The sequence below is a fragment of the Hippopotamus amphibius genome, chromosome 12 (genome assembly GCF_030028045.1).
Source record: "Hippopotamus amphibius kiboko isolate mHipAmp2 chromosome 12, mHipAmp2.hap2, whole genome shotgun sequence".
Taxonomy (NCBI): Eukaryota; Metazoa; Chordata; class Mammalia; order Artiodactyla; family Hippopotamidae; genus Hippopotamus; species Hippopotamus amphibius.
This window is the reverse complement of record NC_080197.1, coordinates 99,605,399-99,627,449: the sequence shown is the minus strand read 5'-3', so window position 1 is coordinate 99,627,449 and position 22,051 is coordinate 99,605,399. Positions and strand designations below refer to the sequence as shown.

The following is a 22,051-nucleotide window of genomic DNA, read 5'->3' as shown; positions in this document are numbered from 1 at the left end:
CATATTGTTTTGGATTCTTTCGACATTTGTTATCTTATTTGCCATCCAGATGTGGGAAAAATTCTTGGAAATTTATCTAAAGCCTTACTCTCCCCACTTATGTAAACTTTCTTTCCTTTTCAGAATTTTTCTTATGGAAGATTTAAACGTAAATACACTAGAGAATGGTCTAATGAACCACCATGAGTTCAATACCCAGACAACACACTTTTTTTGTTATTGTTATTGAAGTTAGATATTTCATTTCATTTGTAAATAATTCAGGATGTGTCTATAATGATGATTTTAATAACTACCATGCTGTTTGCATATTTTATAAAATTAACAATAACAATTATGTCATCCAATACTTATTTCATGTTCAGTTTTCCCCAGTCATCTGTAAGGTATCTTTTTGTATAATTGTGTGAATATGGATGCAAACAAGGTCCATACGTTTAAACTTCTTTTTAGTTGAACAAATTGTGGGAACCAGTGAGTTCCTTAGTTTTTATTTGAAGGTGCTATTGTTGCATTTTTTTGTGATGCAATGTAGAACTAGAGAACTTTTGCTGGAGTTACAGTACTGTCCACGTTCAAACTTACTGACTTGCTTGTTCACAATTGTGAAGATCTGAAAACATACTAGTTCCATGGCCCAACTAAGATTCTAAATTCAGTTAAGCCTAAATTCAGTTTTGAAGATTTTGTTTTGTAAAGCTCACATTTAAGCCTTCATATCCTAAGCATGGAGGGAGCTAAAAATTCCCAGTTGCCTATTTTCCTTGTCATTGTCATCTGTTAGCTCATGTAGTTCAGTATAAGAATGATTTTTTAAATATTTAATTATAGAATCAAGCCATGCTTATTAAAGACACTTTAGAAAATGCAAGTGAGTAAAACTATATAAATAAGAAAGCAAATATCACCTGTAATCTCACTCCTCAGAGACAGATACTTGTTATATTTTTTTAAACTGTTATCTTTTCATAAATATTTATTTATAGTTAGTATCATAATATATATACTTTTTACATAAGATTTTTCTAGGCTATCATAAATATTTCCCTTGTCATTAAAAAATTTATAAACACAGCATGAGAATGACTTTATAAAGTCCATCCATTTGAATTTATTATTTATTCATTTGAATTCATCATTTATTATTATTCCTATTGTTGGCTAGTTAACTTATTTCCAGATTTTTCTCTATTGTAAATAATGCTTTTGAACAGTTTTATATACAAATATTTTGTATAATTTGGACAATAGAAGAATGAGATTTCAGTGAAAAGCATTCAAAATGCTTAGACTAGTGCCTAGACCGTAGAAGATACTCAAAAAGATTTTGGCAAATGCAACTTGCTTTTATCACTTAATATGACCTGGAGGTCTTAACATACTCCATCCAGATTTAACCTAATAATTCTTCAAGAGAATAACTTTGTCAAGGAACATTAGCATTCAAATATATTTCAATCTGTCCCTCTTACAAAACTCGCTTTTGATCTTCTCCATGTTCCAGTTGCTACCTCATTTCTCTTTACAGCAAAATTATTTGAAAGAGTTGTCTATTTTTTTTTTAATTTATTTATTGGCTGTGTTGGGTCTTCATTGCTGCATGCAGGCTTTTCTCTAGTTGTGGAGAACGGGGGCCACTCTTCATTGCAGTGCGAGGGCCTCTTATTGTGGTGGCCTCTCCCGTTGCAGAGCATGGGCTCTAGGTGCGTGGGCCTCAGCAGTTGTGGCACATGGTATCCATAGTTGTGGCTTGCAGGCTCTAGAGCACAAGCTCAGTAATTGTGGCTCATGGGTCCAGTAGCTCCATGGCGTGTGGGATCCTCCAGAACCAGGGCTCGAGTCCATCTCCCCCTCATTAGCAGGCGGATTCTTAACCACTGTGCCGTCATGGAAGCCCAAGTTGTCTATTTTTGCTAACACGAATTTCTCTCCTTTTTTCTCACTCTATTTTTTTTAAAAAACATTTATTTATTTTGGCTGCGCTGGGTCTTAGTCACGGTACATGGGATCTTCGTTGCAGCATGTGGTCTTCTTAGTTGCGGCATGCATGTGGGCTCTAGTTCCCTGACCAGGGATTGAACCTGGGCCCCCTGCGTTGGGAGTGTGGAGTCTTACCCATTGAACCACCAGGGAAGTCCCCGCTTTTTCTCTCTTGACCCCAATCCACTTAAGCTTTCACCACCACTACTCTCTATTCCTAAATCCAATAATCAGTTGTAAGTTCTCATCTCATTTTGACCTATCAGTATCCAACATTTTATTACCTTCTCCTCCTCGAAATGCTTTTTCACTTGGCTTCCAAAACATCACACTTTCCTTTCTCACTGGCCATTCCTTCTCAATTTCCTTTGCTGGTTCTCCTGACTGTTTTTTAAAATCAAAATTTTCAAAATACGTAGTAAATAGAATATTATAATGAATCTTCCCATGTACCCCTCAATAATCATCAGCGATCTATTCCTGTTTATCTATACCTTCAGCCATTGCTTATGCCTATTTGATTATTTTCCTTATTTATAAAAGTCATATTTATTGAAGTATTATTTCCATAGAGTAACATTTGCCCATTTTAGGTGAGCAGTTCTATAAATTTGGACGAACATATACAGTCTTGTAACTACCACCATAATCCAGACACAGAATATTCCATCACTTCAAACAGTTCCCTTTTGCCCTGTGTAGTTGGTCTCTTTACCTTATCCTCAGACTCTGGCAACCACTGATCTGTTTACTGTCCCTATGATTTTGTGACTTCCTGAATGTCATCTAAATGGAATCACACAATATGTAACGTTTTGATACTGGCTGCTTTCATTCAGCATAATATCTTTGTTCATCCAAGTTGTTGTATGTATCAGTTCATTCCTTTTTATTGCTTTGTAGAATTCAGTTGTATAAATTGTACCACAGTTTATCCACTGACTCACTGAAGGATATATAGGTTGTTTCCTTTTTTGTTTGTTTGTTTTTTGTTTTTTGGAATTATGAATAGATCAGCTATAAACATTCTATACAGGTTTTGTATGAATGTGTTTTCTTTTCTCTAAGTTAAATAGCTAAGAGTGAGATTGCTGAGTCATATGGTAAGCGTATTTTAACTGTATAAGAAACTACCAAATTGTTATCCAGAGTGGCTATACCAATGTATGAGAGTTCCAGTTGCCCCGTATCTTCACCAGGCGTATCAGTATTTTATATTTAAAACTTTTGCCCATTTAAAAATTCGGTTATTTTCTTTTTTAATAAATTTATTTATGTATTTATTAGCTGTTCGTTGCTTCACAAGGGCTTCCTCTAGTTGTGAGCAAGGGCTACTCTTTTGTTGTGTGTGGGCTTCTCATTTTGGTGGCTTCTCTTGTTGCGGAGCACGAACTTTAGGGGTGCAGACTTCAGTAGTTGTGGCATGCGGGCTCAGTAGTTGTGGCTCGCAGGCTCAGTAGTTGTGGTGCACGGGCTTAGTTGCTCTGTGGAAGGTGGGATATTCTGGGACCAGGGCTCGATCCTGTGTCCCCTGCATTGACAGGAGATTCTTAACCACTCTGCCACCAGGGAAGTCCAGGTTATTTTCTTATCATTGAGTTTTGAGAGTTCTTTATATATTCCAAATACAAATCATTTGTTGGATACATAATTTGCATATATTTTCTTCCATTTGATAGGTTATCTTTTTATTTTAGCAGTGTCTTTTACAGAACAAAAGTTTTTAATTTTGATAAAGTCTGACTTGTCAATTTTTTTCTTTTTTGGATTATGCTTTTGATATCTTATTTAAGAACCCTTTGCCTAATCTCAGGTCACAAAGATTTACTGCTCTTATATTTTCTTCTAAACATCTAAAGTTTTGCATTTTACATTTAGATCAACAATTCATTTTGAGTTCGTTTTCGTGTAAGTATAAGCTGTCATTTATTTTTGATGTCCAGTAGCTTCTATACCATTTGTTGAAAAGACTGTCCTTTCTCCATTAAATTGCCTTTGCATCTTTGTAAAAAACCAGTTGGTGTATTTGTATGGATCTGTTTCTGGACTCTGTTTTTCTGTTCATCCGTGTGTTTTTCCCTTCATCAATTCCATACTATCTTGATTACTGTAACTTTATAGTAAGTCTTAAATTGGTAATATAATTCGTACCACCTTGTTCTTCAAAATTGTTTTGGCTATTTTGCTTCTTTGTTTTTCCATATAAATATTAGAATTAGTTTGTCTGTATCTACAAAAAAATCTTGCTGGGGTTTTGAGTAGACTTGTACTAAATCCATAGATCATTTTGGGAAGAATTGACATCTTTGCTGTGTTGAATCTTGCAGTCTGTGAAAATGATATGTGTCTCCCCATTTATTTAGTTCTTAGTTTCTTTCCTCAGTGTTTTGTAGTTTTCAGTATACAGACCCTGGACATGTTAACTTGTTAAGTATATACCTAAGTATTTAATTTTGGGGGGCAGCAATCATAAATGATACTGTTCTTTTAAGTTTTGGTTTTCAGTTATTCATTGCTAGTATATGGAAATTTCATTGATTTGGCAGTGTTGACTTTATGTCCTATGATCTTTCTAAACACATTTACTAGTTCTAGTTGAATTTTTTTTCTTTTTGGTGGATTCCTTGGCATTTTATATGAATACAGTTATGTTGTCTGTGAAACAGTTTTTATTTCTTCCATGTCAATCTGTATGCCTTTTATTTCTTTTTCTTGGCTTATTGTACTAGCCAGGACTTTCAGTATGATTTTGAATAGTAGTGGTGATAGTGGACAACCTTGCCTTTTTTCTGATCTTAGAGAGAAGGTGTCAGTCTGTAGGTTTGTTATAGATGCCCTTTATCAGACTGAGGAAATTTCCTTCTATTGGTAGTTTGTTGAGAGTTTTTATTATGAGTGGGTATTGAATTTTGTCAAATGCTTTTCTGCATTGGTTGGATTGATGATGTTTTTCCTCCTTTAGACTCAATATAGTGGATTACACTGACTGCTTTTCAAAAATTGAACCAGAGGGACTTCCCTAGTGGTCCAGCAGTTAAGACTCTGCGCTCCCAACACAGGGGGCCTGGGTTTGATCCCTGGTTGGGGAACTAGATTCCTCATGCCGCAAGTAAAAAAAAAAAAAAAAAAAGATCTCGCAGGCAGCATCAAAGATCCAGTGTGCCACAACTAAGACCCAGCACAGCTAAATAAATAAATAAATAAATAAATAAATATTAAAAGGACAAAAAATTGGAACCAGCTTTGCATTCTCAGAATAAACTCCACTTGGTTGTCATGTATTGTCCTTTTTATGTATCACTGAATTTGATTTACTAATATTTTATGGAGATATTTAGCATCTTTGTGAGGATATTGGTTCATAGTTTTCTTGTAATTTTTTTAGATTTAAAAAAATTTTTTTAATTGAAGTATAGTTGATTTACAGTGTTGTGATATTTCTGCTGTATAGCAAAGTGATTCAGTTATACATATATACATTCTCTTTTTAATATTATTTTCAATTATGGTTTATCATAGGATATTGAATATGGTTCTGCATGCTATACAGCAGGACCTTGTTATTTATCTATTCTCTTAGGTTGGCCAAAAAGTTCCTTCAGTTTTAAAGTAAAAATAAAAGACTTCCATGGTGGCGCAGTGGTTAAGACTCCACGCTCCCAGTGCAGGGGACCCAGGTTTGATTCCTGGTCAGGGAACTAGATCCCACATGCATGCCAAAACTAAGAGTTTGCATGCCACAACTAAGGAGTTCACGTGTTGCAGCTAAGGAGCTGGTGAGCCAAACTAAGGAGTCCTTGAGCCATAACTAAGGAGCTTGCTGCTGCAACTAAGGATCCAGTGAGCTGCAACTAAGGAGCCCACCTGTGGCAACTAAGACCCAGTGCAACTAAATAAATAAATAAATATTTTTAAAAATAAAAATCAAATAAAATCCATATAGCAAATCTCCTGGAAGGGACCCTGGTAAAAAATAAATAAAAGACACATTTTTCTTTTTCACCATGAACTTTATTGAACAACACATTCACCGTTTTGTTTCACTACCCTGTGCCATTTTTCAGGTAACTTCATAATTCTGTCTTTCCAAAACTTTTTATCTTTCTGAACAAAGAACTGTTCCAGGTGCCTTTTACAGTCTTCCAGGGAGTTGAAATTTTGTCCATTAAGAGAATTTTGTAAAGACTGAAATAAATGAAAATCCAGAGGTCCAATTTCTGGTGAATACGGCAGATGAATCAGAACTTCCCAGACAAGCTGTAACAGTATTTACCTGGTCATCAAAGAAACATGAGGTCTTGTGTCATCCTTATGGAAGATTGTGTGTTTTCTGTTGACTAATTCCAGATGCTTTTCGTGGAGTGCTGCTTTCAGTTGGTCTAGTTGGGAACAGTTCTTGTTGACATTAATGGTTTCGTTTTCCAGATGGAGCTCATAATAGAGGACTCCCTTCCAGTCCCACCATATACACAATCTCACCTTCTTTGGTTGAAAACCGGCCTTTGGTGGTGGTGGTTCGTTTCACTTGTCCCGTGATCTCTTCCATTCCACATTATTGTACAGTATCCACTTTTCATCGCCCATCACAGTTTGTCTTAAAAATGGATCATTTGGGGACTTCCCTGGTGACACAGTGGTTAACAATCCACCTGCCAGTGCAGGGGACACGGGTTTGATCCCTGGTCCAGGAAGATTCCCACGTGCTGTGGAACAACTAAGCCATGCGCCACAACTACTGAAGCCTGTGCGCCTGGAGCCTGTGCTCTGCAACTAGAGAAGCCACTGCAATGAGAAGCTAGCTCACCACAACGAAGAGTAGCCCCTGCTCGCTGCAACTAGAGAAAGCCCGTGCACAGCAACAAGGACAAAATGCAGCCATAAATACATACATACATACATACATACATGCAGCAATACGGTCGACAAGGTTTTTTTCAGTTAACTTATGTGGAACCCAAACATCAAAGCAATGAACATAACCAAGCTGGTGCAAATGATTTTCAACACTTGATTTGAATATTTTGAGTATGTAGGCTATCTCCTGCGTGATATGACGTTGATTGTTCTCAATGTCTCGATTTGATTGCTGTCAACTTAAACTGGTCTACTCAACCCTGGAGCATCATTCAGCCAGAAATCTCCAGCACGAAAGTTTGCAAACCACTTTTGACATGTTCGATCAGTAACAGCACCTTCTCCATACACTGCACAAATCTTTTTTTTGCGTTTCAGTTGTGTTTTTACCTCTCTTGAAATAATAAAGCATAATATGCTGAAAAATGTTGCTTTTTTCTTCCATCTTCAATATTAAAATGGCTACACAAAAATTCACCAATTTTGATGTTTTTTAAATGCACACTGATATGACAGCTGTCACAATACAACCTAACAAAATTGTTTTTGATGAAGTTAAAGACAGCTAAACGCTGTTAGAGCCATCTTACGGAGAAAAACGAACGAACCTTTTGGCCAACCCAGTAGCATACATCTGCTAACCCCAACCCCCCTCTCCATCTCTCCCCCAATTCTCTCCCCCTTGGCAACCACAAGTCTGTTCTCTATGTCTCTATGTAGTTTTCTTGTAATGTTTTGTCTGGTTTGGATATCAGGGTAATGTTGGCCTCATAAAATGAGTTGGGAGGTGTTTCCTTCTCTTCTATTTTCTAAAGAGATTATATAGAATTAATACTGTTTCTTCTGCAAGGGTGTTAAAATTTACCTGAGAAAATATCTGGACCTGTAGATTTCTTTAATAGTTATGGGATTATTCAAGTTATCCAATTCATCCTGGGTGACTTTTGATAGTTTGTGGTTTCCAAGGAAGTGGTCTCTTTCAACTGAGTGCTTGAATTTATGTGTTTAGAGTTGTGAGTGTACTCCTTTATTGTCTTTTTAATGCCTGCAGGATCTGTAGTGATATCTTTTTTTTTTAATTTCTGTTATTGTTATATGTGTTTTCTCTCTGATTTTGTCAGTCCTGCTAGAGATTTATCAATTTTATTGGTCTTTTCAAAGAATCAGCTTTTGGTTTCATTGATTTCCCCCCCCCTGTTTTCAGTGTCATTGATTTGTGCTTTTTATTATTAACTTCATTCTGATTACTTTGGGTTTATTTTGCTCCTTTTTTTTTTTTTTTTTAAGTTTCTTAAGGTAGAATATTAATACGAGTCCTTTATACTTGTATTAGTCAGCTCAGGCTGCCATAACAAAATAGAATGGGTGGCTTAAACAACAAAAAATTATTTCTCACAGTTCTGGAGGCTGGAAAGTCCAAGATCAGTATACCAGCAAGGTAGATTTCATTCTGGGGCCTCTAATCATGGTTTGTGGGCACCTGCCCTCTAGCTGTGTGCTCACGTGACCTCTTCTTGTGCATGCCAGGGGAGAGAGAAAGAGCAGACTCTCTAGTGTCTCTTCTTATAAGGGCACTTATCCTGTTGGATCAGGGTCCTATCTGTGTGATCTTGTTTAACCCTGCTTCCTTCCTTAGGGACCTCATTCCATATATAGCTACACTGGGTTAGGGTTTCAGCATATGAATTTTGAAGAGACACAAATATTCAGCACATTACACTACTTTTCTAATATAACAATTAGTTCTACATATATATTTCCCTCTAAGTACTTAAGTTTGCATCCCACACATTTTGATATGTTTTATTTACATTTTTCTTCAGTTCAGAATATTTTCCAGTTTCCCTTGAGATTACCTCTTTTGACCCATGGATCATTTAAAGTGTGTTGTTTAATTTCCAAGTGTTTGTAGATGTACCTGTCATGTATTTGTTATTGATTTCTAATTTAATTCCATTATGGTCAGAGAAGATACTTTGTATGATTTCAGTTTTTTTTTTAATTTTTTCAAGCATATATGGTCTATCTTGGTGAATGTTCCATGAGCACTTGAAAAGAACGTGCATTATGTTTTTAGTTGGAGTGTTCTGTAAATGTCAACAAGATCCTGTTGTTTGATGATATCATTCAATTCTTATGTATCCTTGCTAATTTTGGCTTAACGGCTTTATCTGTTCCTAAAAGATGGGTATTGAAATATACAGTTGTAATTGTGTACGTCTGTTTTTTGTTTTAGTTCTTAGTTTTTGTTTTGTGTATTATGAAGGTCTGTTGTTAGGTGCATAGACATTTAGAATTGTTGTCATCTTGGTGAATTGTCCCTTTTTATCATTATGTAATGTTCTTTATCTCTGATAATTTCTTTGCTCTGAAGTCTACTTTGTCTAATACTAATTTAGCCCTTTTAGCTTTTTTTGGCTAGTGTTTGTATAGTGTATGTTTTTCAATCTTTTAAAATTTAAATTATTAGACTATTTTTTGAACAGCTTTAGGTTACAGAAAAATTGAGCAGAAAGTACACAGAATTCACATATGCCACCCTTCACCAATATACGCACAGTTTCCCCTGTTAATTAACATTTTGCATTACTGTGGTACATGTGTTACAGTTGATGAGCCAATATTGAAAGTCTGTAGTTTGTTAGGTTTCACTCTTTGTATTGTATAGTTCTCTGGGTTTTGACAAATGTATGCCATGTATCCACTATTAAAGTATCATACAGAATAGTTTATTCTCTTTGCTTTTAAGTCACCTATATCATTATATTTGAAGTGACTTGCTAATTTATTTGGACAGTCTCTCTCTTTTTTTTCTTTAAGAACTTTTATTGGGATACAATTGACATAATAAACTTCATATATTTAAAATGTACAATTTGATATATTTTTCTTATTAGTAATGTATATATGGCAATCCCAATCTCCCAGTTCATCCCCCCCAATCCCCCGCCCTTCTTTCCCCACTTGGTGTCTGTATGTTTGTTCTCTACATCTGTGTCTCTATTTCTGCCTTGCAAACGGGTTGATTTGTACCATTTTTCTATATTCCGTATATATGTGTTAATATACGATATTTGTTTTTCTCTTTCTGGACAGTCTCTCTCTTTTAATTGGTATTTTTAGACCATCTACATTTAAAGTAATTATTGATATTTTAGATTTAGATCTACCATCTAATTTGTTTTTTCTTCGTTGTTTCTATTTTTAAACTCTGATGATTCCCTCTTCCTGCTTTTTGAGTCATTTGAACATTTTATAGTATTCCATTTTAATCATTTAAATTATCTTTAAGGTTTTGACTGTCTTTTTGTATAGTTTTTTAATTGGTTGCTTTAGGGATTGCTCTCTCTTTCTTTTTCTGTTTCTCTCTCTCAGCATGTACACACAAACACAAGCACACATATACATATGTGCATGTGTATGTATATGTGTATATACACACACCTAACTTTTAACAGTCTACTTAGAGTTACTGTTTTGCCATTTCAAGTGGAATGTCAAAACATTTCCACCATGTAGTTTCCTTTCCTATCCCCACGTAATGTTGTAGTTGTCCTATCCATTACATTTATCTACATACATTGAAAATTTCATGAGATAATCTTACAGTTTTTGCTTTCAAACATCAAAACATATTTTAAAGAACTCAATAGAGGAAGACTATTACATGTAACCAGATATTTAGCGTTTTTGTTTTTCTTCCCTCATTCCTGGTATTTCAGGTTTTGTGGTGTTGTTTCCCACCTTTTTGAACAGCTTTCTTTGATCATTCTTTTAGAGTAGGTCTACTAACAATGAATTCTCTTAGTTTTTCTTCATCTAAGAATGTCTTAATGTCATCTTTATTCCTAAAGGATATTTTCTCTGGACATAGGATTCTGTTTTTATGGTTCCTTCCTTTAAGCACTTTAAACATGTTATTCTGTTTCCTTCTAGTCTTCATAGTTTCTGATCAGAAATATGAAGTCATTCAAATCATTGTTCCCTTAATAAGTCCTGCATCACTTTTGTCTTGTTACTTTTAAGATTTGCTTTCTTTGTCTTTAGTTTTTACCTGTTAGATTGTGATGAATCCAGGAATGGATTTTGTTATGTTTATCCTGTTTGGGGATTTATGAGCTTCTTAACTCTAGGTTTATGTCTTTTGTGAAGCTTTCAGCCGTTATTTCTTAAAATATTTCACTATACTCTTTCTCCCCTCCTTCTGGGATACTGATGGCCCAAATATTAGACTTTTTGATATTGTTTTATAGGCCTCTAGTAAACCTGTCCCCCCCATCTTTTTTCTTCTTAATGCTCAGATTTGATTGTGATTCATATTTGATATTTCTATTGAAATTTGATTTGTCTTCAATTTGAATTTGATCTGTCTTCACATTTCACTGACTCTTCTCTCATTTCTCCTATTGAACCCATCAAGTGAGTGTTATGTTTTTGTTGCTATATTTTTTAAGTTCTAAAATTTCCATTTGATGTCTTTTTATAGCCTTTGTTTCTTTCCTGAGACATTCTATCTTTCTGTTAGTTTCAGGAGCGTTTTGCCTACATTTTGGGGGTATTTTTTATAATAGCTGCTTTAATAGCTCTCATAATTTCTATATATGTGTCAGCTCCAAGTTGTATCTCTTCTTCTCTCTTCCTATGCAGATTGAGATTATCTTGGTTCTTTGTATGTTAAGTAATTTTGGATTATATCCTGAAATTTTTGAATATTATATTGTGAGGATCTGAGTCTTGTTAAATGCCGTGGTGAATATTGATTTTTATTTTAGCAAACACTTGACCTGGTTGGGTTCAGCTTGAAAATTCTGTCCAGACTTTAGTGGATGGTGATTCTAAAGTTATTTCAGTTTTCTTAGCTTTTACAGTGCTATTTAGATCTGCTTTGCATGTGTACTACATATTTACTTATATGGGACTTGGCTGGTGGCTCTTCTCATAGTTCAAAGTGACCTTACTGTTAGGAGGTATGTGGTGAATTATTTTAGGTGTGAAAGGTCATTATGAGAACATCTAAAATAGTTCTGAAAAAAATATATACATACATGTTTGCGTGTATATACTAAATCTGCATGTGAATCTAGTGTATTATTTTTGCAAATTCTCTGTATGTTAGAAATTTCTCAAAACAAAAATTTGGAGGCAAAAAATATAGCTATAGGTCAGAAACAGGCCATTTCTCTGTTTAAAAACTCCCAGTGGCCTCTCATCTCACTAAGTGTAAAAGCCAGAATCCTTGTAGTGGTCCATTTGGCCCTTCAGGATCAGCTTTCTCATCCCCTAATGGCTTTTAATCTCATTCAGAGTAAAAGCCAGAATCCCTTTTTTTTTTTCCTTCTATATGACTCTTTATTTATTTATCTTATATTCCTAGAGTTTATCGTAGTTTTTGGCCTATAGTAAGAGTACAAGCACACAAGAAACATGTTTGAATGAATGACTAGTTTGTATTTTTGTGACAGTTTTTATTATTTTCCTCAGGACGTGTGAACCCACCTGTATGTTATTTTGCGTTATTGCAGACCTTGCACCACCTATAATGTCTATTACTTGCTGTAGCAATAGAGATTATTACTACCTTTCCTTAGGCTCTTAAAAATTAGGACCTGAAAGTCATTTCTAAGTCCCAGAGCCATGCATACTTTCAAGAGCTATTACCCTTCTTTCCTGGTGTCCTTTGTACCACTTCCTTTATTTTAATCTGTTTATTCTCATCCCCATCCATATGCTCTGTTCTCATTTTTTTTCATGAGTTCTGTCAGTAAGGTACCTTCATGGTTTCCTCATTACCCCATTTTATAACTAAAGTCTTCTCCCCATCGTTCTGGGGGCAGATATGGGAGGAGGAACAGGTAGCTACTAGTATCCTGTGTTCAAAGTGAAAAATGGTTTTATTAAATATAGTTTGCTGAAAAGAAAATTCTCTGTAACTAGATTTGCCCTTAGTTTCTAAAGTCCAGCCCGGTAGCTTTTAGACAAAGACCATTTCTCTGACCTCAGTTATTTTGCAGGTGAGAAAAGGGCAAAATAAATTTAAACATGAACTTTTACTTCAGTACACATCCACAACTTGTTATTCTCCTCTAGTGAGACTCTATTTTGGCATCTCAACATATGTAGCAGAAAAGAGCTGGTGCTGTGTCTTTAAAAACTGTCCTCCAAGCAGTGTGGAGGCAGGCTTGTCACTGAAGTGCTTGAATGAGAGCGAGAAGAGGAGGTGGAAGGGGGTGCTCTTGTAGCTTGTGTGTGTGTGTGTGTGTGTGTGTGTGTGTGTGTGTCCCCGCACACGCACGCACGCGCACATATGAGTGTGACTGTTGGCAGAGCTCTAGGTGACATCCCTCTGAACAGCTGGGCCATGGTCTGCTTCAGAGCTACTTGTCGGAGCAATTAGCTTGCTAGAGACGCAGCAGCAAGGATCAGTAGCGTTTCATTCAAGGGTGCAGGAGGGAGGGGACTGTGGGCGGGGGAAGAGGCACAGGTTTCCCAGAAGGAATTTCTTCCGGCAAAATTCCGGCAGAACAGATTCTTACAATGAAGTCTCCATTAATAATGTGAGCTTGCTGTTGGTTTAAGTGCAGATCCATCTGGGGTGAGTTTTGGATAATTTTCTCTCTTTATATAAAAGTCCTTGAACTCCACAGACTGGATAGGGAAGAAGCTAGAAAGATAAATGCTTTTGTATCTTGGCCAATTTAACTGTATAATACACATTAGGGAAATTAGATAATTTTCAAGTGTTAAGTTTGTGAGGGTTTTGTAGGCATTTTTGTTTTTTATCTCTAAAATATTTTTAAAATTAGATTTGCTAGAACTTTTACTCTAGTCAGATTCTACCTCTTCTATGGCTATTTCAAGCGATGCTTCATTCTGATTTAGCTTATGAGAATAGTGGTGATTTCTGTTCTTTTCGGTGATGCTGTTGACACACATTGCAGGAAGCAGGGAATCCCCTATAAATATCCTTCACAGTGTCATTCCACAGCTATCCACACCCGGTTGGTGAACATGTCTCTCTGTCCTTATGTCTTTACGTAACTGTCCCCTAGTCTTTAAATGTGTTAAGAAGAAACATGTCGCCTTTGCTGTGTCTAGGAAGCTTTTTCAGTTATGAACATCTTAGGAGGAATTTATTCAGCTTTTTTACTGAAACATGCCTTTTGACGTTGAGGTTGTCATAAGAATTTCCTGTGGGTTTACTGCTGCTTATTTTGGATTACTTGTTTGTTTCTTATTATTGGTTTGTTTTTGTTTGCTGGCCTTGGTTTCTAAAGAGTGCGGAGATGGGATTCCCTCTGCCTCCAGTGACGTAGTGATTTTGTTTGCAGTCTTTTTCTTCTGAGAGGGAGGGGACAGAGAGAAGGAAGAAGAAAAATCCATCTGAAATGGTGTGTTCTCCCATCTGTGCCTTAATGATAACTGGGTACCACTGAACAGAGCTGCAGCCAGAGTGGGATGTTGTTAATGATAGGGATGCTATTTTGTTTCCTTTTAGCATAGGCTGAGGCCACAGCCAGTACTGCTGAAGCAGAGTGTCTGAATTAACCCTGTATGTCCTGCTGCTAATGAATTTTACTTAATTGCTTTTTCTAAATATGGAGTGAAAAAGGGCTCATGAGCAGGTTTCTGGAAGCTAGCAAACATGAGTAATTCTAGGTTGGGTTTTGGAATTTGAAATTTTTCTGCCTTGTTTGCACTGGTCCTGAGCAGGAGGTTTGTATGCTGTTTCTCAGACCTCCCTCAAAAATGGGCAGTTACATAAAATTCCTTGCCACCGTAGTTAGGGCAAAACCCTCATTTTGAATGTATGAAGCTAAAGTAAAGCTTTAGGAAGAAATTATTATACTCTTAGGTGTGGACCTAACTTACCTTTTTTCGAATAAAGTGTTTGGGCTTCCAGTTCCGTTTTATGCAACTCCATATTAATAATCTGATCTCTGGAGGGCTGCCTGCCAGTGTGAAAAATTAAGTTAGACTAGAGCCTAGGAATATTTTAGGTTTGTCTGTGGATGTGTTTGGATAACATATGTTGAAAAGTTCCTTTAAGGACTTGCTGGTTTATTTTCTATACCGATATTCTTTTCTGTTCTGTGCTTTCATTTATTCTAAGTTCTCTGTGTGAAGTGAAAAGAGTAATGTCTGCTTTTTAGCTTACATTATGTAGTCCTATTGTTGTGGTAGTTCAATTATATTAATATTTATTACAGCCATAAATATTTCAAAGTAACAAAATCCTAATTTTATTTGGAGAGAAGTAGGGGAAAGAAAAAGAAAGACAATCTTAGGGTAAACGAAGAGCACTCTGGAAGAATAACCTATTTAGAAGGTCACCAGGGACCAGGGCTGTAAGGGTTAATAGAAATTCCACAACATCCTTGCATCTCAATATCGCAGCAAATAGGTGGATAATTTCTTGCTAGCTTTTCAGGAAACCCCTCTGGTGGACAACCCTCAATAATTGTTGCTGGGAGACTGCTCTGACGTCACTGGGAGCAGTTCCCCGTCTGCAGCAAGGACAGGAATAGCCTTTGAGGGGGAAGAAAACTGCTGTGAAGTTAAAAGATGATGGTTTTGTTAACTTCGTTTTCCTTTCATTTGGGAGTGGGTGGGATAAGACCTAAAGTCTTTCTTAAATGTTTCAGTCATTAGCCATGGAAAAATTACTAAGAGGTCTTTTTGTTTCAACTGAAAGCACCTTCTTTTTTAATCTTTTTTTTCTCTAACCATTAAGGTTTTAGAAAAGATCAAGGAAAGGAAAGCTGTTGCAAGATGTTGGAGAAGTAAGATTTATTTCTTCTTATCCTTCCTCCCCCCCCCCCTTTTTTTTTTAGGAAAACGAAAATGTTAAGAACTGCTTTTGCAAAGGATGTTTAGCATCACCTTGTTTGGAATAATTAAAAATGTGATATACACTGGAAGAACTTTCTGGCAAAATTGATAGGGACTATTTCTGTGCCTAAAAGTTACCATCAGTACTTCTCTCCAAAGTGCTCCTGTCCTAGCCCACCTGCACTCACTGATTTATAGCCTGTTGAGGAGCTTCTTTTTTGGAAAAGCACAGACAGTAGCTAAATGCTTGGACTCTGGATTTAGGTTGCCTGAGGTCAGATTGTAGCTGTGCCAATTGCTGGTTCTGTGACCTTGGACAGATTACTTAACCTCTCCATTTCTTCCTATGTAAAATATATGAAATGAAGATAATAATAGTATCCACCTCCTAGGATTGTTTTGAGGATTAAAGGAGTTAATACATGTAAACCCTTTAAGGTCATCTTAAAGGCTTACTTAGCATTAGCTATTATTAATATTTAGAAATTAAATAGGAATATACCATTTGTATCTTCAGATCACCTGTAATTTTTGAGGAAGCCAGAAGAGATTTTCAAGCCATGTAGGCGGTTGGGTGTTTAGGATGAATATAAGTATAATCTAAATATTCAGGCTTAAAACAGACACTCTTGGTCCTCTTAGGAAGCATCTTTTCTAATGTGATGCTCACAGGCCCAGTTGCAAACATCTTCCCTCAGATTAACAGCTCTGTTTTTCTTTCTTTTGCCATCATTGATCTTTTGGCTTCTATAGATGATGATTGGTTGGTTTTTTGTTTTATTTATTGATTGATTGGTTGATTGATTGATTGATTGATTGGCTGCGTTGGTGTGCCCGGGGCTTTCTCTAGTTGCAGCAAGCAGGGGCTACTCACAGTTATGGTGTGCTGGCTTCTCATTGCAGTGGCTTCTCCTGTTTTGGAGCACAGGCTCTAGGCATGCAGGCTTCAGTAGCTGCGGCACATGGGCTCAGTAGTTGTGGCTCGCGGGCTCTAGAGCACAGGCTTAGTAGTTGTGGCACACAGGCCTAGTTGCTCTGCAGCATGTGGGATCTTGCCAGACCAGGGATTGAACCTGTGTCCCCTGCATTGGCAGGTGGATTCTTAACCACCAGGAAGTCCCTGTTTGTTTGTTTTTTATGTTCTTCCATTGGTTCTGATCTACTTTAAAATCTTAGTACACTTGCCTTTGGTGTCTACCTCTGAAACTTTGTGTCCTCTGCTTTTCTCTATGTACGTTGATGTGGTGGTGTTCTTTCTCCATGTATTTATGAAAGTATAAGATTTATGTGAAGTCCTGTGTATCAAGACTCCTTAAATTCAATAGCTTAAAAAAATCTATGCTCTTCAATTTTTGTCAGTTTGATTGCTGTGTGTCTTTGTATGTCCCTCCTTAGGTTAATCCTGTATGGGACTCTGCGCTTCCTGAACTTAGGTGACTGTTTCCTTTCCCATGTTAAAAAAAAGTCTAGGATCTTAAATGGACCAAATATCAAACCACAAATATTAAAATATCCAATATCTCCATGCGCTTTTGCCTTCTTTTAATTTCATATTAAAGACTTACAGTGTTCCTCTCTTGTTGTTTTTGAGGCTTCCCCTTTTGGATGGCTCTCTAAACTACCAAGGTACAGGAGCTAGTAATGTGTGTAACATTTATAGTGAAGAAAATACCTTTTTGTGTAAAGTTGTATTCTTCCCTCCCTATTAATTTTTTTAGGCCAGTGAGTTTTAAGGAGTACTGGGTACATATCTTTTCCAGTGGAATATATGGCGAAGGAGAGTTAATCTTATTTAAAAGGAGGGCATAAGTTGAAGAAAAAAAGTAAGAAGCACTGCCCAGGTGAATGTCCTTAAAGTCCAGGCATTGCCAAGGGATGTGCTAAGTGGACATTATGTGTTGCTGGGGTAACACTGAGAAACACTATAATTAGGTAATGTGACTGGCCTTGCTCCTGGAGTGAACTAAGCGGGAAATTTTTTATCTCCAAAACGCTTGAACATATTTATCCTAGGGAGTTGATGAGAAATGTGAACAAAGACTTAGGTACAAAGATACTCATCACAGCATTATTTTATTATAAAAAGTAACAGCTCCCTGAATATCCAGTAAGAGGGAAATGGTTAAATAAATTTAGGTACATATATGTAGTAGAATATTAGATAGTTATTAAAATGACTTTGGTAAAAGTAATTAATAATGGGGGAAATGATCACAGTTCTAGTAGTAGACAAAAGCATGGTATAAAAATGTTCTGTGTAATGTAAATTATGTAAAAATTATTAGGTATGGAAACATCGAAAAGAATACAAATTCCATTTGAATGTGGAAACAAAGTCTAAAAAAACATCTCTCAAAACATTGGTGTTATTAATAGCAGTTATCTCTGAGTTACAGAGTATGGGTAAGTTTTCTTTTCTACTTCTACTTGTGTATGTTTTCTATAAACATAAAGGAGCCTATAGTACTTCTCTAATCATGAAACCCTTTCTGTTAGTATCTGAAAGTAACATTTCAGAATATGTTAAAGTGAAAATAAGTGTATGACATATAAATTCCTAAGCATAGTGTTGGGGACACAGTAAATGCTTAATAAATGACAGCTGCTGCGTACTCAGGACGATCACCTCTTGTGATCAGAACCCTTTCATATTGGGTGGCAGCATCACTGAGACAGTATCCTATTCAGGCAGCTTTTTGTCTTTCTGAGGTCAGTAAGTATGTTGTTCTTCTATATGTACTGACCCGGGATATTAAAAAAAAAAAAGTTGTAGGACCAGAGTGAAATGTTTTGGTGTTCTCTTATGAAGGTATAAAGCAAGCTGATATAGAGGGGCCTAGTAGTGATTTTCTGCAGTGACTTTAGGAACTTTTTGATATAATTTATGCCTTCCCCTATATGTTGCTTTCATCCCCCTTCCTGGGTCATCTCCTTAAGAATTCTTGGGAAATTTGAAACAGTGTAACAGAAAAGATTTTCTCTGTTCTACGACTTTCTGTTGTTTCTCATGTTAGTCTACAGACATGAGCCTATGGGAACTCAGTGCTGATAAAAAAGAAATGTAGACTTCCATCTGCTTTGGACTTGCTTACGAGCTGCGATATGCATGTTAGAAACTATCAGTACTTTCAACATGTGAAAAACATGCTGGAAATACACATCAGTGGCTATTTTTACTGGGCAGTAGTGTCAGATACTCTTATATCACTATAGTTCTTAATATGTGACTTGTACAATAAATTTTTAGTAAATAGTCATAGAAAAAATGACTATAGTCTCTTAACACCATGGCATTTGTGCCTGAGACCATTTTCTCTTCCAGTATGCACAATAATGTGAATATACTTAATACTACTGAAATTTACACTGAAAAATTATTGAAATAGTTTTTGTTATATATATTTTACCACTGTTAAAACAAGACAAAACAAAAAAACGCAACAATGTGAGCCAGATGAAAATATAGTTTCCAAGCTAATTTTGACCCTGACACCTCAGTGTGTCTACTTCTCAGCATTTAATTACCACGATATACTAGGAGATGGGGACCAAAGTTGCTTGTTACAGCCAGAGATATTTTATCAATTATTGGCAAAAAGCATTCAAGGAACAAGGAATACCTTGTAATACATCGGGTGGATTTTAGATTGTTAGTGAGCACCATTGGGGGAGACGTATGACCTTTTTGGTCTAGTCTCCTCATCTAGTTTATAATTGTCTTGAATCCTCTTTGCTTCAAGGAAATCTATAGCTGAGGAAGAAGGAATTGGGGCATGTGGAATGTGAAGAGCAAATGTATTACAGTGGCTCTTCCCTATCCACAGGGGATATGTTCCAAGACCCCCGGTGGATGCCTAAAACCTGGATAGTACCAAGCCCTGTATATACTCTGCTTTCTCCTGTGCATACATATCTATGACAAAGTTTAGTTTATAAATTAGGTATAGTAAGAGATGAACAACTATAATAAAAGAGAACAATTATAACAATATATTAATAAAAGTTCTGTGAATGTAGTCTCTCAGAATATCTTACTATACAAATTTAATGCCTTTTCCATCTTAAGTAAGCATTTATCATGCACTGTGGCCATAACTTTTACAGTTTGAGGTGTGACAGCCAAATTAGCATAGATTTATTTTTCCTTTTTCACAGTTTCACAGTAGATTCATTCTTAGCAACCTCAGCATATGATTTTTTTTTACTTTCCTTATTAAGTTGAGAACTTTCACCTTTTCACCTAAAGGAAGCACTTTACAGCTTCTCTTTGGCATGTCCAAACTGCCAGCATCACTACTTGTGCTTTGGGGCCATTATTAAGTAAAATAAGGCTTACTTGAACACTAGCACTATGTGATACCATGACAGTTGATCTGATAACTGAGAAGGCTACTAAGTAACTGACAGGTGGGATATGATGGACAAAGGAATGATGCTTGTCGTGGCTGGGACTGAGTGGCATGCACAAGATTTCATCGTGCTATTCAGAACAGCACTTATGAATTGTTTATTTCTGGAATTTTCCATTAAATACTTTTGGACTGCAGTTGACTGTGGATAACTGAAACCAGGAAAGCAAAGCTGTGGAATTGGGGTGGGAGGGAGGGGGGGCGGCCACTACCGTATTTCCTCATTTGGACCAAACATAGTAGAGTGTGATGGGAGAGGGGAGTACAGAAAAGAGGATAGATATCATAGAATTATAGGAACTGTATGAGCTGATTATGATTTGAGAATATGGAAAATAAGAGCCTGAAATCTGTGAGTTTTGATGATCATTTCAAAGCAAGTTACGGGAAACTTAACAAAGGTTAAAATGTTTAGCTTTCTCCTTACATTGTGGCATGAGAAGCTTCAATATTGGGATTTCAGCTGGGCAGCGCTTTACTTAAACTAATCCCACAATTTATTCTAGTGATGGTTTTTCACAGTGCAAGGATTCCTGAATTTCTCCTTTGAAATGAAACAAGGGAAGATGTCTGGAGTTTGGAGGATCCCTTGTTATTTGCGTGGATTCACTGTCATTGCCATTCACTTTTCCCCCCACTGTTCATTTTTAGTATATCAGAATGGCAGCATTTCTTATTTGTCTGTAGAGACTCTTTGATAACATTTGCAGCAGTTTCTGTGGAAATGTTTTATTTTTTTTAAAAAAAAGAGGAGGCAAGGGGAATATCATCTTGTAGCTTAGTGATAGAGCCTGTTGCCATGGAGTCCTGGATCAGATTGGCTGACCTGGGGGCCAATGAGCAGTTAGAACGTAAACACATCATCATTTAACCTTGCAGAATTCATTTACTCAGTGATATATGACATTAATACCATAACTGTATATAGAGCTGTGACATAAAATGTTTCAAGAATTGTATAAGGTAGTTTTCTCTTCTCTTTCAAAATTTGCTACTTAACATAACACTATAATAATACATTATCTTCTTACTTTGATTTGATTGGGAGAAGATATGGTGGGAAATACCTATCACCTGTCTGTGAATTGAGCTGCTGCTGCAGTCAGTTGGGCTTATGCCAAGTCTAAGACAAACCCTGGCCTCTAGACCAGAGAAGATTTGTCTTAATATCTAAAGCTGCCTTGGTTATTTTAGTAGCTTTAGAGCTGAGTCAGAAATTGGCAGCTTTTTTCTTGTTTTTCCTTCTTTCTCTTCCACTCTCACATGGTAGTCCCTGTAAATGTTATATTTGCACACTATTTGGTCTGAGATTAGAGGATTAGCTGGGAGTAGCTTCTTTGTTCCCCATCTTCACTTCTTTAGCTTGTTCATGTTTATTGACATACGTCTGGGAGATTTCACTTAACTAACTCAGTGTTAGTTCCTTATCATAGCAGATCATGGCATGCATATTCTCCTGTTCCTTATTGCTTTAGACTGAGAATGGTTCATTCATACAAAGAAAATACCCCTTCTAGATCTTGTAGCTGAAAGAAGTGAAGAGTATTGTGTTTTTCTTCTTAAGTTTTATGTCAGGGATACTTGAGAAATTATGGTGGGTCTTGTTCTCCTCTCCTCCAATGTTTCCATGCTTGGCTGTTTACAGATTTGAAGGATTGAAAGAGACCTCAAGCGGTCCATGAGTTTGTTCCCCTCTTCTGAACTATTTGAGTCTCTATGGGTGAGATGCGAACTTATTATACCATCGCTTTCTGTCTCAGAGGAGTAAAACCAAATTTCGGATTCATCTGTTAAGCAGAGAGGAGCAAAAAGTCTGTTTCGTATCTGAATGAGTGACTTTTTATGGGAGAGACCTTAGAAAAGTAGGATAGGAAGTATTTGGGTTTTTGTAATTTTAGTTAATGTGACCACAAAAAGGCTCCCTGAGATGGCATCTGAGTAAAGACCTGAAAAGACTGAGTAAGCAAGCCATGCTGTTA

The 22,051-nt window shown here is 36.4% G+C and overlaps 1 protein-coding gene across 22 annotated transcripts in view; it reads left to right on the top strand.

The window, feature by feature from the left end:
- The window catches only part of R3HDM2 (R3H domain containing 2), a 160,706-nt gene that overhangs the window by 87,161 nt on the left and 51,494 nt on the right, over positions 1 to 22,051 (top strand). For 2 of the 22 annotated variants that reach the window (XM_057703584.1, XM_057703582.1), the window contains one exon: positions 15,566 to 15,614. The exons of the other annotated variants lie outside the window; for them this stretch is intronic. The gene's annotated coding sequence lies outside the window, so the exon portion shown is untranslated. The remainder of the gene's footprint in view (positions 1 to 15,565; positions 15,615 to 22,051) is intronic. 22 annotated transcript variants of the gene reach the window in all.